The 15,619-nt window shown below is 47.0% G+C and overlaps 1 long non-coding RNA gene across 1 annotated transcript; it reads left to right on the forward strand.

The window, feature by feature from the left end:
* The first annotated feature begins 12,987 nt into the window (after window positions 1–12,987).
* LOC125512659 lies at window positions 12,988–15,319 on the forward strand. The gene is made up of 3 exons (XR_007285471.1): window positions 12,988–13,171; window positions 14,794–14,856; window positions 14,937–15,319. It is a non-coding gene; the product is annotated as an uncharacterized LOC125512659 (long non-coding RNA).
* The last annotated feature ends 300 nt before the right edge of the window (window positions 15,320–15,619 follow it).

A 15,619-nucleotide genomic window follows, 5' to 3' on the forward strand; every position in this document is an offset into this window, starting at 1 on the left:
GTGTTCAAGATGGATCAGTCAAAGAAGGAGTTCTTGCCTGAGTTGTAAGGTATGAAGTTAAGACTTAAAGCTCGACCACGGCAGAATAGAGAGAAAGGACGAAGGTCGTCCCCTATGCTTAAGACATAGGCTCTACAGTATGCTATGCCGTGTGCTGCACCTGAAGTGTGCCTTGCCATGAGTCAGTCAAGGGGTACAAGAGTGATCCAAGAACGGATCACAGGACAGTGGTCAAAGTTATCCTTAGTAACTAGTGGACTAAGGAATTTTCTCGATTATGGAGGTGGTAAAAGAGTTCGTCGTAAAGGGTTACGCCGATGCAAACTTTGACAATAATCCAGATTATTCTGAGTAGTAAACTGGATTCGTATAGTAGAACAGTTATTTGGAATAGCTCCAAATAGAACGTGGTAGCTGCATCTAGGAGATGACATAGAGATTTGTGAAGCACACACGGATCTGAAAGGTTCAGACCCATTGACTAAAACCTCTCTCACAAGCAACATAATCAAACCCAGAACTCTTTGGGTGTTAGTCACATGGCGATGTGACCTGTGAGTGTTAATCACATGGCGATGTGAACTAGATTATTGACTCTAGTGCAAGTGGGAGACTGTTGGAAATATGCCATAGAGGCAATAATAAATTGATTATTATTATATTTCCTTGTTCATGATAATCGTTTATTATCCATGCTATAATTGTATTGATAGGAAACTCAGATACATGTGTGGATACATAGACAACACCATGTCCCTAGTGAGCCTCTAGTTGACTAGCTCGTTGATCAATAGATGGTTATGGTTTCCTAACCATGGACATTGGATGTCGTTGATAACGGGATCACATCATTAGGAGAATGATGTGATGGACAAGACCCAATCCTAAGCATAGCACTAGATCGTGTAGTTCGTATGCTGAAGCTTTTCTAATGTCAAGTATCATTTCCTTAGACCATGAGATTGTGCAACTCCCGGATACCGTAGGAGTGCTTTGGGTGTGCCAAACGTCACAACGTAACTGGGTGGCTATAAAGGTACACTACGGGTATCTCCGAAAGTGTCTGTTGGGTTGGCACGAATCGAGACTGGGATTTGTCACTCCGTGTGACGGAGAGGTATCTCTGGGCCCACTCGGTAGGACATCATCATAATGTGCACAATGTGATCAAGGAGTTGATCACGGGATGATGTGTTACGGAACGAGTAAAGAGACTTGCCGGTAACGAGGTTGAACAAGGTATCGGGATACCGACGATCGAATCTCGGGCAAGTATCGTACCGATAGACAAAGGGAATTGTATACGGGATTGATCAAGTCCTTGACATCGTGGTTCATCCGATGAGATCATCGTGGAACATGTGGGAGCCAACATGGGTATCCAGATCCCGCTGTTGGTTATTGACCGGAGAACGTCTCGGTCATGTCTGCATGTCTCCCGAACCCGTAGGGTCTACACACTTAAGGTTCGATGACGCTAGGGTTATAAAGGAAGTTTGTATGTGGTTACCGAATGTTGTTCGGAGTCCCGGATGAGATCCCGGACGTCACGAGGAGTTCCGGAATAGTCCGGAGGTAAAGATTTATATATGGGAAGTCCTGTTTTGGTCACCGGAAGAGTTTCGGGGTTTATCGGTAATGTACCGGGACCACCGGGAGGGTCCCGGGGGTCCACCAAGTGGGGCCACCTGCCCCGGAGGGGCACATGGGCTGTAGGGAGTGCTCCTTGGCCTACATGGGCTAAGGGCACCAGCCCCACTAAGGCCCATGCGCCTAGAAGAGGAGAGGGGGCAAACCCTAAGGGCAGATGGGCCCTAAGGCCCATACACCCTGCGCCTCCCTCTCCTCCCCCCTCTTGGCCGCCACCCCTTGGCCATCTAGGGCTGCCGCCCCCCCTAGGGGTGGGAACCCTAGAGGGGGCGCAGCCCCTCCCCTTCCCTATATATATTGAGGCATTGGGCTGCCCATAAGACACGTGATTCTATCTCTCGTTGGTGCAGCCCTGCATCTCTCTCTCCCTCCTCTTCTGTGGTGCTTGGCGAAGCCCTGCAGGATTGCCACGCTCCTCCATCACCACCACGCCGTTGTGCTGCTGCTGGATGGAGTCTTCCTCAACCTCTCCCTCTCTCCTTGCTGGATCAAGGCGTGGGAGACGTCACCGGGCTGCACGTGTGTTGAACGCGGAGGTGCCGTGCGTTCGGCACTTGGTCATCGGTGATTTGAATCATGACGAGTACGACTCCATCAACCCCGTTCACTTGAACGCTTCCGCTTAGCGATCTACAAGGGTATGTAGATGCACTCTCCTTCCCCTCGTTGCTGGTATCTCCATAGATAGATCTTGGTGACACGTAGGAAAATTTTGAATTTCTGCTACGTTCCCCAACATCCGTGACATGTCCATCGCTGGTGGACGTGAGGTCGACGATGAACGTGGACAGGGCGGCTCGCTCCTTGTGCGACCGGCGACAATGAAAGTTCGTTGGCAAGGCTCTTGTCCGTGATCGTCGGCGCCACCTCCGTGTCTTGCTGCGCCTCCGCATCGGGTTGCACATTGACTGCGTTGCAGGGGCGGCATGAGCGTGCGCGACCTCGTAGAGCGCCCGCTCCTCGGCGATGGAGTTGGGGTTCACCACGACCATGGTTGCCACAGCTTTCTGGCTCTCATGCTCATTGTAGATTTGGCCTTCTGCAAGCCGGTGCTGCTCAAGGAGAAAGAGGTTGTACCTCTGATCCTCCCTGAGCCTGCCGGAATACTGATATAGGCGGCAACACCGGCTGCTTCTCCGCCATGGCGGCATTGAAGTGCGTCTATGCCTGCTTGATGGTGAAGCCGGCATGGACTAGCGCCCGGTTGTTGTCGGAGACCTCTGCCGGCCTCTATTCGCATGGCATGACAGATCTGCCAAGTGGCTGCAAGGGCGGCCACCCCGTGCTTTTGCTTCGTCGAAAAGCTTTCCAGCTTGCGATCATGGTGGATGTAGTGCACGGGAGGAGGATGTGGAACGGACTTAGTGTGGTGTGGATTGAGCCGGGAGTGGCTGCCTTTAAATAGTGGATGCCAGTGAGCTCAAACGTGTGGGTGTGTCAATGTGCGGGTGCCAAAGTTGGTTTGTAGGCCGATGTGTCTGTTTAATGGCGCAAACGGACAAACGGGCAATCTGTTTGAATGTGGTAGATACTCATCTCGTCCCGTCTTCCAGGCACTAAACAAGCGCAGACACTGGGGATGCGGTGCGGACAGCGCTCTCGGCTGGCGAGCTGCTTCAATGCTGGCGCCAGTGAGAGGTTACGTTCGTTCTGGGCTGGCGTCAATGCTGCTCTAGAGCGGCATGAATGCAGATAACCGCTTCGGTTGGGAAAATGCACGAGCGAGGGAGAGGGTTGTCGAATGGTGCGTTGCAGTTGTTCGAACACCCACAAGCAGCCCCCATCCCCCCTCCTCAGTTTGCTTCCGGTTTACATGAAAAAGAACATTCGGACCGGCCAACAAACTTATACAAGACCACGTTACATGACAAAAGAACCATGCGATCCGATGCCGGCGGTTAGAGCATCTCCAACAGGCACGCTAGATATGGTGCGCGCAGGAAAAAGACATTTTTTTGCTCGCGCGAGCCGGTTTGGCGCGCTCCAGCGGGTGCAGGAAAGTTCGGCACACAAAAGAAAACGGCGTGCGCGCGAATAAGTGGCAACGCACGTGGAAGTTTTGGCGCGCGGCGTCCAGCGCGCTCTATAAAAACCGCGTGCGGGCGCCCGCCAACCGCCATCTCCGTCACCTCTCTTTCCCTACTTCCTCGCCTCTGCCGGTGCCCCGCCGCCGCCGCGCCCTTCTTCCTCGCCTCCAGCGCCCCACCGCCGCCATGCTGACGCGCACCCGAAGCAGCTCCGGCTACTACGGCGTCCGCGCACGCCCCTCCGGCGTGTATTACGCAGAGATCCGCTCCGGTGATACACACCTCAGGCTCGGGACGTTCGAGACCACCCATGAGGCCGCCCGACCACGCGGCGACGTGGCGCCTCGGGAGGCCACGGGCGCATATGAACTTCTCGGATGCGCGGACGCGCAAGCAGGCGCAGGACCTCGCGCCTCCCCCGGGGCTAGTCACCGTGGAGGACCGCCACATCCAGAGGAGGCGCGCCTCCTCATCACCGGTGCGGATGAGCACGCCATGACGGTGTGGCGTGAGCGCTTCCCGGAGGATGTCGCCGCCGAGAACGAGTTTTGGGCGCAGAGGAGGGCCATGCGAGCCGCGGAACGGGCGAAGAGGCGTGAGCGGAAGGCACTTGCGGAAGCCCAGGGCGAACTCGGACCTGCGTCAACCTGGGACGACAATGATCCTCGGTGGGAGGATGCGTTTCTGTCGTCGGACTACACCACCAAGGAGGAAGACAACGAGGAGTAGTTTATCTAGTTTATCGTCGACGTAAAATCTACTATATTTGCATCGTAGTATCGTTTTTATCTAGATTTATTTGTATCGTATTGACTAGATTGTGGTGTTGGGCTTGAACTATGTATCATATTTATCTGTATCGTTTTAATCTATATGTTGTTTCATATTTTTCATATGTGTTGCATCCTAGCACCGGCTGCTCGCGCGCGCTGAATTTTGCAGTGCCTGCTGGAGTTATAGCGCCCCGCCTTATTTTGCAGCGCCTCTTGAAGCAAGAGCCCTCATACGCGCTAAAAATAACTATTTCAGGGCTGTAAAAATAATTTAACGTGCTGCGCGGCGCGTGTTAGAGATGCTCTTAGAGGGTTTGCGCTCGAGATGCCCTAAACTCCCGAATCTGCGTCCCTGTTCTTGGCTGTTGCGTGTGGTACCTGCATTCCTACTCTCTCTGCTGCTGCTGCTGCGTGCGTACAGTTGCGCAGGTAGGCGTTCAGGCACAAACTAGCCGCACTCCTATGCCCTCGATGCATGATCTACGCAGGCTCAGCTACAGGGGATTCGCGTGCAGATCCTACACATACGAACACACGCTCATCCCTACGCACTGCAGGATGATCGGAATTATTCGGAGGTCACGAGAACCGTGTGATTGAGCATGCAGGTTGTATTGGTCTGCAGACTGGGTGATATGTGTATGCAGCATGCATGTCACGTCTACGCCTTTGGCGCCCTACCTGGCTCTAGCGTGTGTGCTGCCAACGCGTAGTATTGGCTCGTGCTGTCGTCTATCTGTCAAAGGACCAGTGGGCGATGATGATTGATGACAATAATCACTCGATTAATGGTACGCAATCAAAAGAATAGCTGTTAGGGCAAGATTGATGATGATGATGATGAATTCGATACATGTGAGAAGAAATAGACAACTGAGCTAATCATAGCATGCGAATGTAAATGGTTTTTATAATGGGCCTTAATGGTTCCTAAAAAAAATCAGCTCCTTAAGAAAAATGGGCCTCCATTTGTTTGTATGGGCTGGACGATGACTTCCAGCCGAAAATATATATGCAGTTAATGGGGATGACTGATAGATGAGACGTAAAGGGATGAAGTCATGAGTTAAGCGATAACCTTTGCAAATGTCACTCTCATTTAATCGAGAAGTGATGCATCATATGTGCGCCATTAGTCGCAACATGAGAATTTAGATGACTTTTTCTCTCACATGCAGAAGGAATTGGTGAGTTTGTTTCTACTTTTTCGTAGATCCATCCTTTCAAAACGATATATCTCTTGAATCGTGTGTCCAAATAACAAATTTGTTTTCATGGCTGAGTTTCTCGAGTCAATTCTTTTGAAACTAGATCCAATGTTAATGGGTTTCGACGAACCTTTTTTAGGCATTTTTAGGCAGAGAATGTGCATGCAAAGTGAACTAGCATGTGCTTCCAAGTTCCAAAATGTACTGTTTCATTCTCTCAAATGAAACTAATTTGTGCTCCTGCAGGGTTGGATTTTCCCAACGAGGAAGCATGTATACATATTCTCCTGAAAAAAAGCACCCGCAAAACAGTGAAAAAGAAATTAAAAAAGCTGAAAAATGAGAAAACCAGAAAAAAAAATCAAAGAAAACTAGGGGAAATGGGGAGGGGCAGGGAGGGAGCGTCCAATGTGTGACACGTGACGGTACTGGGACACATTATATGAAGGCTCTCACAAGTGACCTTTGAGAAGTCCACCTAGAGAGTATCCTTTAATTATTAGCTCTCATAAAGGGGACAAAGAAGCAACATGGAATAGACAACCTCCTACAACGAATGAACTCTAAGAGGCCATGTCATGGCCCTACTCGCGAACCTTTCTCCGACGAGACCAAAGAGGAACACGCCGAAGGAAAGTTTTGGGACTATCCCAAATGGGAAGGGCGTGGTCTGTAAGGCGAATTAGCCATCAAAAGATATGAAAGCTTGAAAATCAAAAACCAAAAGAAAAAGCATGCGCGAGAGACTCGGTGCCCCGCACCCGTGTGTCCCAAATTCTCTCGCCCCATTCTGCGGTGGTTGCCAATATGACGACTCCGTTAAAGTTGCTCTAAGCAGCATAGACTTTGTAGATATGTTCCAATATGCAATTTTGTAAGTTCCAGTATAAGCAAGTAAATGGATTTCCCAATTCGGAATTGCTTATACCATTGAAAAAAGGATTGCGACCACAAGAAATCCTCACACAATAAATGACCTTTGACACCGCGCGTCCCCTTCTAGTCACTAGAGTACTCCCTCCGTTTTTATTTAGTCTGCATATTAGGTTTGACCAAAGTTAAACTTTGCAAAGTTTGACCAAGTTTATAGAAAAATATATAAACATTACCACAACAAATCTATATGATGTGAAAGTACATTCAATAATGAATCTAGTGGTATTGATTTTTTATTGTATATGTTCATATTTTTATTTATGAACTTAGTCAAAGTTCACAAAGCTTGACTTTGACCAAAGCTAATATGCGGACTAAATAAAAACGGAGGGAGTATCTAAGCACCCTGGAATGTGAGATCTGTGAGCGCTCGGGCTGCGAGGGTCAAATGGACAACGCAAGTTAGTGAGTTGTGGTACTGTTTGCCGTTTGGGTCAACCATCCAATTACAATCTAATTACATGTGTCCGATACTTCGTGGGTTATGCATCACTTATTTTTTGTGAGAAAAAAAGTTACGTGTAGATAATGTACATTTGATAGGGAAAGAATAGGATACCTCTCGGGAAAGTATATGGTTGAACCCATGGATATATGAACCCACTATAAAAAAACTCATTTGTAAATGCCAAAAAATCTGAAAGAAAAATCACGCGCACGTATTCACATTCTACGGGCGCGCAAAAAGTTTCATGAAAAAACAACTCTTTCTTTGACCTGTACAAAAAGACAAAATAGTACGGTGAAACGACATTTAGAAGCACTGAAATTTGTCTTCTCGCAGAGGCAAACCAAAAAAACTTTTTACAAAATTTTGTGCTGCGCACACATGTTGCGAAGATGTATGCATGAAATTTTGTTTCGGAATTTTTAACATTGTAAAACAATGCATATTTACAAAGCGGGTTCATATGCCCATGAGTCCAGGACATCCTCATTCCTACCTGTTGCTCATGTACATTTTGTATAAGGGAAATTAGTGATGTGGCTGACTATCCATGCATGTCAAAATGATAGAACACCGCACGGGCGCCGTCAGCCTGACCCATCACCGCCTCCTCGGCATTGCCAGTCCAGCATCGCGCCGCATGCCCCGCCCATCTCACCATCGTTCTCCCCTTCTCTCGTGGCGGCAATTAACGTCAAGCAATGGTGATGCGCGGGGCATGGAAGAGCAAGCGGTGAGGTAGGCCGGCATGGCTAGCAGCGGCGCTCAACAGGGACGACCCTGTATTCAGGACTTGCTCGCCTTCTTCAACACGCCATGGTCCACAAGATATGTGTCACAACTCCTGGCCTCTCCTCCATCTCCCTCTTTCATCATTTCTTTATCAACCTGATTCAAATTCATTCTGGCTTGAGGCCGAAAAAGCAGCGGATTCTTTCAGAATTTTATCTCACCATGCAAGGTTTAAAAAGAACACAACATGCCCATAAAATGAACAACAACGCCCGTCCGATAAATAGAGCAACAAAGAATCTATATGTGAATTAACAAGCAAACAAATAAACGACGGAAAAGTAGATGGCGCAGCAAACCGCGCGTATGCTTCTAGTATGAATCTATACTGCTCCTTTCTTTTGGCGATTCGGAGTATATAGTATGTGATGATAGCCTAGTGAAAAATGATGTTCGGATGTCTTGTTTCTCACTCAAGTTAACAAAAATGCAAGTGTAACCTCCTTCCGTGCATGATGCATCACATTTGGGCCATGGATGATGGAACCATGTGCAGTGCAAGACAACTTTACATTGACATGCCATCTACTCTAGGCATCTACACGCTCAACTCAATGCACAAATGCTCCATGGAGAGATCCATCAATCGATCGAACTACCAAGGCAGGATCGTCGATCGACGACTGTACAACCATCTCGTCTAGGAGAACGCGACGCCTCGGCGGTGCCAGTCCGGCCGCGGCGGCGACTGTCGTCCGGGCCAACTCGGTGTCAGCGAGCGCCGGCTGCAAGCTCTCGAGCTCGAACAGGTCGGAGCTGGACTCGCTACTCTCCTTTGCCCGCTCCCTCTCCTCCGCCACGCTCAGCGCGCGCAGCAGTTCCTCCACCCTCCGCTCAGCATCAGCAGCCGCCGACGACTCCGTCCCGCCCCCGCTAGCGTCGCCGAGCCTCCCCGTCGTCCTGGCTCCATGTCCGTGCTCCTCCTCGTCCACCACGACCTCCACCGCCGGAGAGAACCTCACGGCCCGCCTCCCCGGAGTCAGAAACCCGCCAGCGGCGGCCGCCGAGTCTCGCCGGGAAGCGCGAGAAGACAGAATCGACCTCGCTGACGCCGGCTCTGCCGCAACTGTCGGCGGCAGAGCCGTCATCGCCGTCGCGTCAACAGACGACGACCTGGCCGGCGGCTTCCTGTTGCAAAGCAGAGCGTTCAGAAGGCACGCGAACGTCGCCGACTTGCTTCTCTTCTTCCTCCTGATCTTCCTATTCTCCTTGCTTTCCACGGCTGGCGGCGCTGGCATCGATGTCGGCGGCGGCGGCGGCAAGAGAAGCGACGGGGCTTGCGGGTGGGGCAGGACGCGGCATGGCCGCGGCGGCTTTGGAGGCCGAGGTGACCGTGCAGAGGACACGGACGTCGACGAGGCGGTGGAAGGACGGCGGTGGCGGCTAGGAGGCGGCGACGGCATCTCGAACGGGGACACGTTGGCCCGGCGGAGCTCCCCGGCGGGCGCGCAGGCGTCGGCGTCGAGCGAGTGGTAGATGGCGTCGAGCAGCGCCGCGGAGAAGGACGGGTGGTGCTCCCGCTTCCTGCTCGGCGGCGGGACGCGGCCGGCGCAGCGTCGCGGAGACATCGTGCCCGGCCGGCGGGCGCGCGCGCGGTGGACTGGCGGGAGGCAAATGGCAATCAGTGCGAGCGGAGTGGAGGGCTCGATCGCGGGGAGGGAATGATGGCTGCAAGATACTAGTACGTGGTGCATTCGTGCGGAGGTGTCCGGTGGCTTGATTTGAAAAGAAAAACATGGCGCCGCACACAGCACAAGTGCACAACACAAAGCAGAGGCCAGCGGGCGCGGTTGACTAGCGTGGCAGGATGCGATGGTGGGCCGGTGAGCAAAGGAGCGTGACGAGCCGACGTACGGCCGTGGAATTGTGTGACAGCGATCGCTGTCGCTCCGTGCACGGAATTAGTGGTGGATTTGTTTTTCATCAAGGGTACCATCAGGCGGCGCTAAAGGTGTGCCCCGGGCCGGAGAAAGGCGCCGGCGTAGCTTTTTGTTCCACGGGTGCAATGGACCGCCGCTTTCTTTCCTTGTAAGATACCCAAAGATCGCGCTTTTGTAACCGCGGTTCATGATAGTGTTGGCCAGTGCCGACACCCGCGCGCAGAATAGAAGCAATAAGGCTACACCTACAAACTATTAATTCTCACCCATGCTGACAAATACTACTATATATATATATAGTGTTACTATTCATCATCCAGGATGCAGAATAAGTTATTCTTCACCCGAGGTAATCTTACAATCATTTCATAATTAAATTACGTTTGAAATTCAAATAGTTACATTTCTAATGATTCACTACGTAAAGTTTGACATAAGAAAATAAAAATATAGGTCATAAGAGAAGAAAATTTGCAGTTTATGTATATTTTAGACTATGTTTTTATGTTTGTAATTTTACATAACATAAAATATTTTTTACGGCGATTATATATTTTCTTACGGTCTCTTTTTGCGTCCAAAATAAGACAAAACTTACGAAACGTAAAATTACGGTGCATTGATGGTAAAATAGAGGGGGGTGAAGAATAACTATTCCTCACACAGGGTGACGAATAGCGCGAATAAGTTATTCTTCACCCAAGGTAATCTTACGATCATTTCATAATTAAATTACGTTTCGAATTCAAATATTTACATTCCTATTGATTCACTACGTAAAATTTGATATAAAAAAATAAAAATATATGTCATAAGACAAGAAATTTTGCAGTTTATGTGTATTTTAGACTATGTTTTTACGTTTGTAATTTTACATAACATAAAATATTTTTTACGGCGATTATATATTTTCTTACGGTCTCTTTTTGCGTCAGAAAAAAGACAAAACTTACGGAATGTAAAATTACGGTGCATTGATGGTAAAATAGAGGGGGGTGAAGAATAACTATTCCCCACCCAGAATAACCTATGATTATATATATAGTGTTACTATTCATCACCCAGTGTGCAGAATAAATTATTCTTCACCCGAAGTAATCTTACGATCGCTTTCTAAATAAATTATGTTTAGAATATAAATAGTTACATGCATATTGATTCAATATGTAACATTTGGTATAAAAAAGCAAAAATATAGGTTATAAAATCAGAAAAATCACATTTTATGTATGTTTTATACTATGTTTTTACATTCATAATTTTACGTAACATAAAATATTTTTTACGGCGAGTACATATTTTTTTACGTTCTCTTTTTATGTACGAAATAAGACAAATTTTACAAAACATAAAAATACGGTGCCTTGATGTCAAAATATATATATATAATTTTACGTTCCGACCATCACGCGCACCAACAAATTAAACTAAACCGTCACACGATGCATACATAAAAGCAACCACTTCATTCATAGTAAAAGTGAAGCAATGCGTCGTAAACCAACCACCACGTAGTATATTTCTTTCTGGTCGATGTTATCTTCTATATCTAAATAGGGGCACCCCACTAGCTGATTTTCCTGCCTCCTCATGAGTGGAAAATACCGATTCGTTCTTTCGCGCTGTCCCGCTCGCTCGCTGCATATCCCCTCCGACTCGATTCGTTTTAGTTGGGCTGCACACGTCCTCCTCACCAAAATTGTTTGGACATTACAAAGCCCATTCGAAGCCCATAGGTAAAGTCCATTGTTCCCAGTCTCAAGAAAAGATCGTGCCACGACCATCCACACTCCCGGGCAGCCGCCGCCAGGAGCCCTTCCGGCGGGTCTATGCCACGATCCACCCTTGCCTGGCCAGACGCTGCCGTCCCTTGTGCTCTACCAACAGCCACCATCACCCATGCTTGCCCCTAGCCAGCCGTCAGTGCTAACCCTTCCGCCGTCATCGTCGTCCGTCCCCAGTGAGCCACCTATCCAGAGATGTGTGATCCAGTAGCCACCTCTGTGGATTCCGCCACCATGGCTGATGCCCCCCAGCACAACCGCCATGATGGCCTTTGCTCGTGGCCAGCCCGCCGCACCCAACCAGGGCCGGGCCGGCAAAATTGAGGGCCCTGTGCAAAACTAAAAAGTGGGGCCCTATCTCATAAAAAAATGAACTAACAAGGAATTATGATAAAATGTCTTACATAACAATTGGTTATATATATAAAAAATCATACCTATTCATAAGACAGCAGATATCAATTGAAGATTATGTGTCAATATTTAGCAATTAGAAGAACCGTCTAACTCAACTAGTCACGTCTCCTGTGATACTGTGATATTTAACCGAGGAGGCAAGAACCCATCTCTCTAATGATCCCTGCCAAAAGTAATTTGGAAATAGGAATTAGGATAATAGGAATAGAATTAGGAGTACAATGAAGGATGTCCAACGTTAGCGTATAATACAGTATATAAGAAACAATTTATAGGAGTAGAATTAGGAGTACAATGAGGGCTGTCCAACGTATATACAGTGTATAAGAAACAATTTTGCTCCCTGAGAACCCGAATCACCATAACTAGGTATATACCGTATTGATAACACAATAGATAGCTAGAATCACAATAGGTATATCATCGCATCACAGTAACTAGAATGATAGAATCAAAATAGCTAGCTAGCAGATAACACTAGATACTCTCTCAATACAATGTAGAAGGGGCGTCAAAATACAGCCAACAAGTATATGATCGAAAATTCCTCTCTGAGAAGCCGAGATCAGGAGACTACGAGAGGAATAATCGATGGATCATGGATTCGAACCAATGAGGGCTGTAATTCCTGTACCTGTTGCCGCGTCGCCCATCGCGGCGTCGCCGGATCTTGATGCGAACCAAGATCCCGCGCTGTTCAGTTTCCTCTGGATGCGATCGATCCTTCCTCTGGTTCGCCGTTCGGTTTCCTTTCCCATTGAGTCAGAACCCGCGTCCTGCGATCGAGGCATCGAGGCGAGGGCATAACCGATCGAGCAGGCGGCCTGGGACGGGAGACGGTCGAGGCTTGACGCCGAGGGCCCAATGCCCATGCCAGGGAAAATAAATACATAGGCCTATAAAAATTTTGGGCCCCCAAATTCTATGGGCCCTGTGCGGGCCGCACAGTTTGTACAACTATGGACCCGGCCCTGCACCCAACACGGCATTAACTCCATCAAATTCGTTCATCTTCCCACAGCCGCTTTTATGGCGCACATGAAACGGCCTCGCACCACTCAATCGACGGAAACGGATGGATTCATGTGAAAAGAAGAAACTGATGGATTTATGACTCCCTCCTCATGAAGGGTAATCGACCTAGTGGCTCTCCCTTTTAAGCACTGGAGTTGATCCCTTCCCGTCACTCGCCTGCCCGGGTTCTCATCACAGTCTTCTCCTCGAGGCGTCCGCTGATTCCGCCCCGCTTGCTAGAGGTCTGGTTCTAAATCCTAGGACCGCATCATGTAATTTTCTTGCTTTGGCTGTGCTATTCGTATCTTGAAATTCCATGTCTTGGCTGATGCAAAGTTCATGGGACGCTCTTAAATGGCCAAAGCAAAGGTTGATGCGATCTGGCTGTTGTACTGAAAGTCTGAAACAGAACAAAATTTTACTCATAATTTTTCCATTTTTTGATATACCACCATGTCAGTTGATTTTCCCTGTATGTTTCATTGTTTCTATGATAAGTTGTCATTGGTTTCCTCCATAGTTTTAAATAGCCGGCTATAGGCCCGCTATAGCTCTGCTATAGCTGTTTGAGGGTGTTGCCGCTAAATAATTTCATGTACAATTTGCTGCTATAGCTCCGCTATAGCCCAGCTGTAGCTGTTTTTTAGGGTCGCTGCTAAATGTCATAGCCCGCTATTTAAAACATTGGTTTCCTCCTATATCTATGGATTTAAAGTTTTTCTATATAATATTTGTCTCACATGCAATTCAAGTGCTATATATATAGAGAGAGATCAGTAATCTCTTTGTTGAGCCAAGTTACACAGCTGAGAACAAATTAAAGATGCGGCTCATTCAAGCTGTAGACTAGCAGTTTGTTTTCATGTCGGGCGAACATTAGGAACTTTGTGAACCATAATTTGGGAGACAAAGAGGAATTTGGAAGACAAAAAGGAATTGATATTCCTATTGACATACCATCAGATATAACTACATACAAGAAATAGACATGTGAATGTTCTACTAGCCTGAAAGACTGTATATACATCTTGGAAACAATACACACTTGACATGTCTACATGTCTCCTTGATTCAAGCTTTGTCTCTAACAATATGAATTATCCATGTGGTATATAGTTTACTGAAAATGTTAGATAAGTGAATTGATAAAAAATTTAAAGATGTGTAAAGTAGGGAAAAGAGATACAACCATAGATTTTGCAGGGGGGTAACTAGGCTTAACTCGCATGGCTCATAGATCTTTTTTTACCTTTCGCAGACATATACACTCACCTTTATCAGTGTAACAATGAAATGTGACAATAGCAGTATTAAAGCAGAAAGATGTGTTCGGTGCCTGATGCCATGTTCGCTAGCATGGGAAAAGAAAATAATTAATCAATGGAATCAGTCCCCTTAATTTTGTTTGTCTGGTGTATTAAAACTTCTCATACTTCCTATTCTGTCATTAGCTTAGTCTACTGAAAAACAGACTTGACTTAGCAAACGAGATTATGTATTTTCAGTACTACCATTTGTTTGAACATCTTAATTATTCTGGCATCATCACATACATGAAGCAGCAAAGGAGATTGTGTATTTTTAGTACTACTGATTGAACATATTTCTTAATTTATTCTGGCAGTATCACCATATTCTTTTTTTGTGTATTTATTAAACTGTTCCTCTCAGTCGTATAGAAAATCATGGATGTACATCATATGTTTAGTTTGTAGGAGCTACCAGCAAAGTAAGACTGCATTTTATTTAGCTTCGTTTGGTAAGCAGCAAGAGTGCATTTTATTTATCCTCACATGGTAATCAGCAAAACAACTTACTACTGCAACACACACATCTATATAACATCATCCAGTTGCATTTTCAGCTTACCCCTTGTCTTCTCAACCACGAGTTGGCAGCCAGTACAAATGGACGACCGAAGCAACAGGTACTCCTACTGAAATTAGTTTGCTATATATTTTCATTCCACTGCTTACGCTGACTAACAATGTGCTCCATCTTCTCAAGAACGCCGCCTAATTATGGAAAAAATAATCCGCCATGTTCTACCGCCGTTTCAAGAAGAGAAGCTCAAAAGAAATACAAGGATGCAATTGCAAAGATGAAGGGCACAAAAGACCCGACGTTTATAACTTTCAAACAGGTGTCCAAGCCTCAACACATCGCTAACCAACTGTCTGGTCACCATCCATTATCATCTATGGGATATATCGTGGAGTATGAAAAGAATGGGATACCATATATTCAGGTTGTAGTAACTCAAGAAGGCCCACAACAAATATATTGAGTAAGAATATGGTACATGCTATCATACAGCATATGGTTCATGCTACAAATAGCAGGCTTTATCCTCCAATACATACCAGCAATAAATTTTAGTCATTGTATGTACGAGAAATCTATCAATTATTGACTGAAATTATTTTCTTCTTTGAGATGTTGATGTTACTTTGAAAATCCACAACAAATTTCCGCAGCAACGCGCGGGGCATCATCTAGTTTCCATAAACTTCCAAACCTCCCCCAGAGGCTAAAAGAACTGCACTGCTAGCAAAACTACCTGAATGTTAGCAGAAAAAATTGCATGCCCTTTTTCGGTACTGTTTGCGATGAAATATGTAAACCGCTCATTGGAACGAGGCGTGTAATATACCATTGGAAAGCTATGGATTGGGTGCAACTCTGCACGT

This window comes from Triticum urartu, chromosome 6 (genome assembly GCF_003073215.2).
Source record: "Triticum urartu cultivar G1812 chromosome 6, Tu2.1, whole genome shotgun sequence".
NCBI lineage: Eukaryota > Viridiplantae > Streptophyta > Magnoliopsida > Poales > Poaceae > Triticum > Triticum urartu.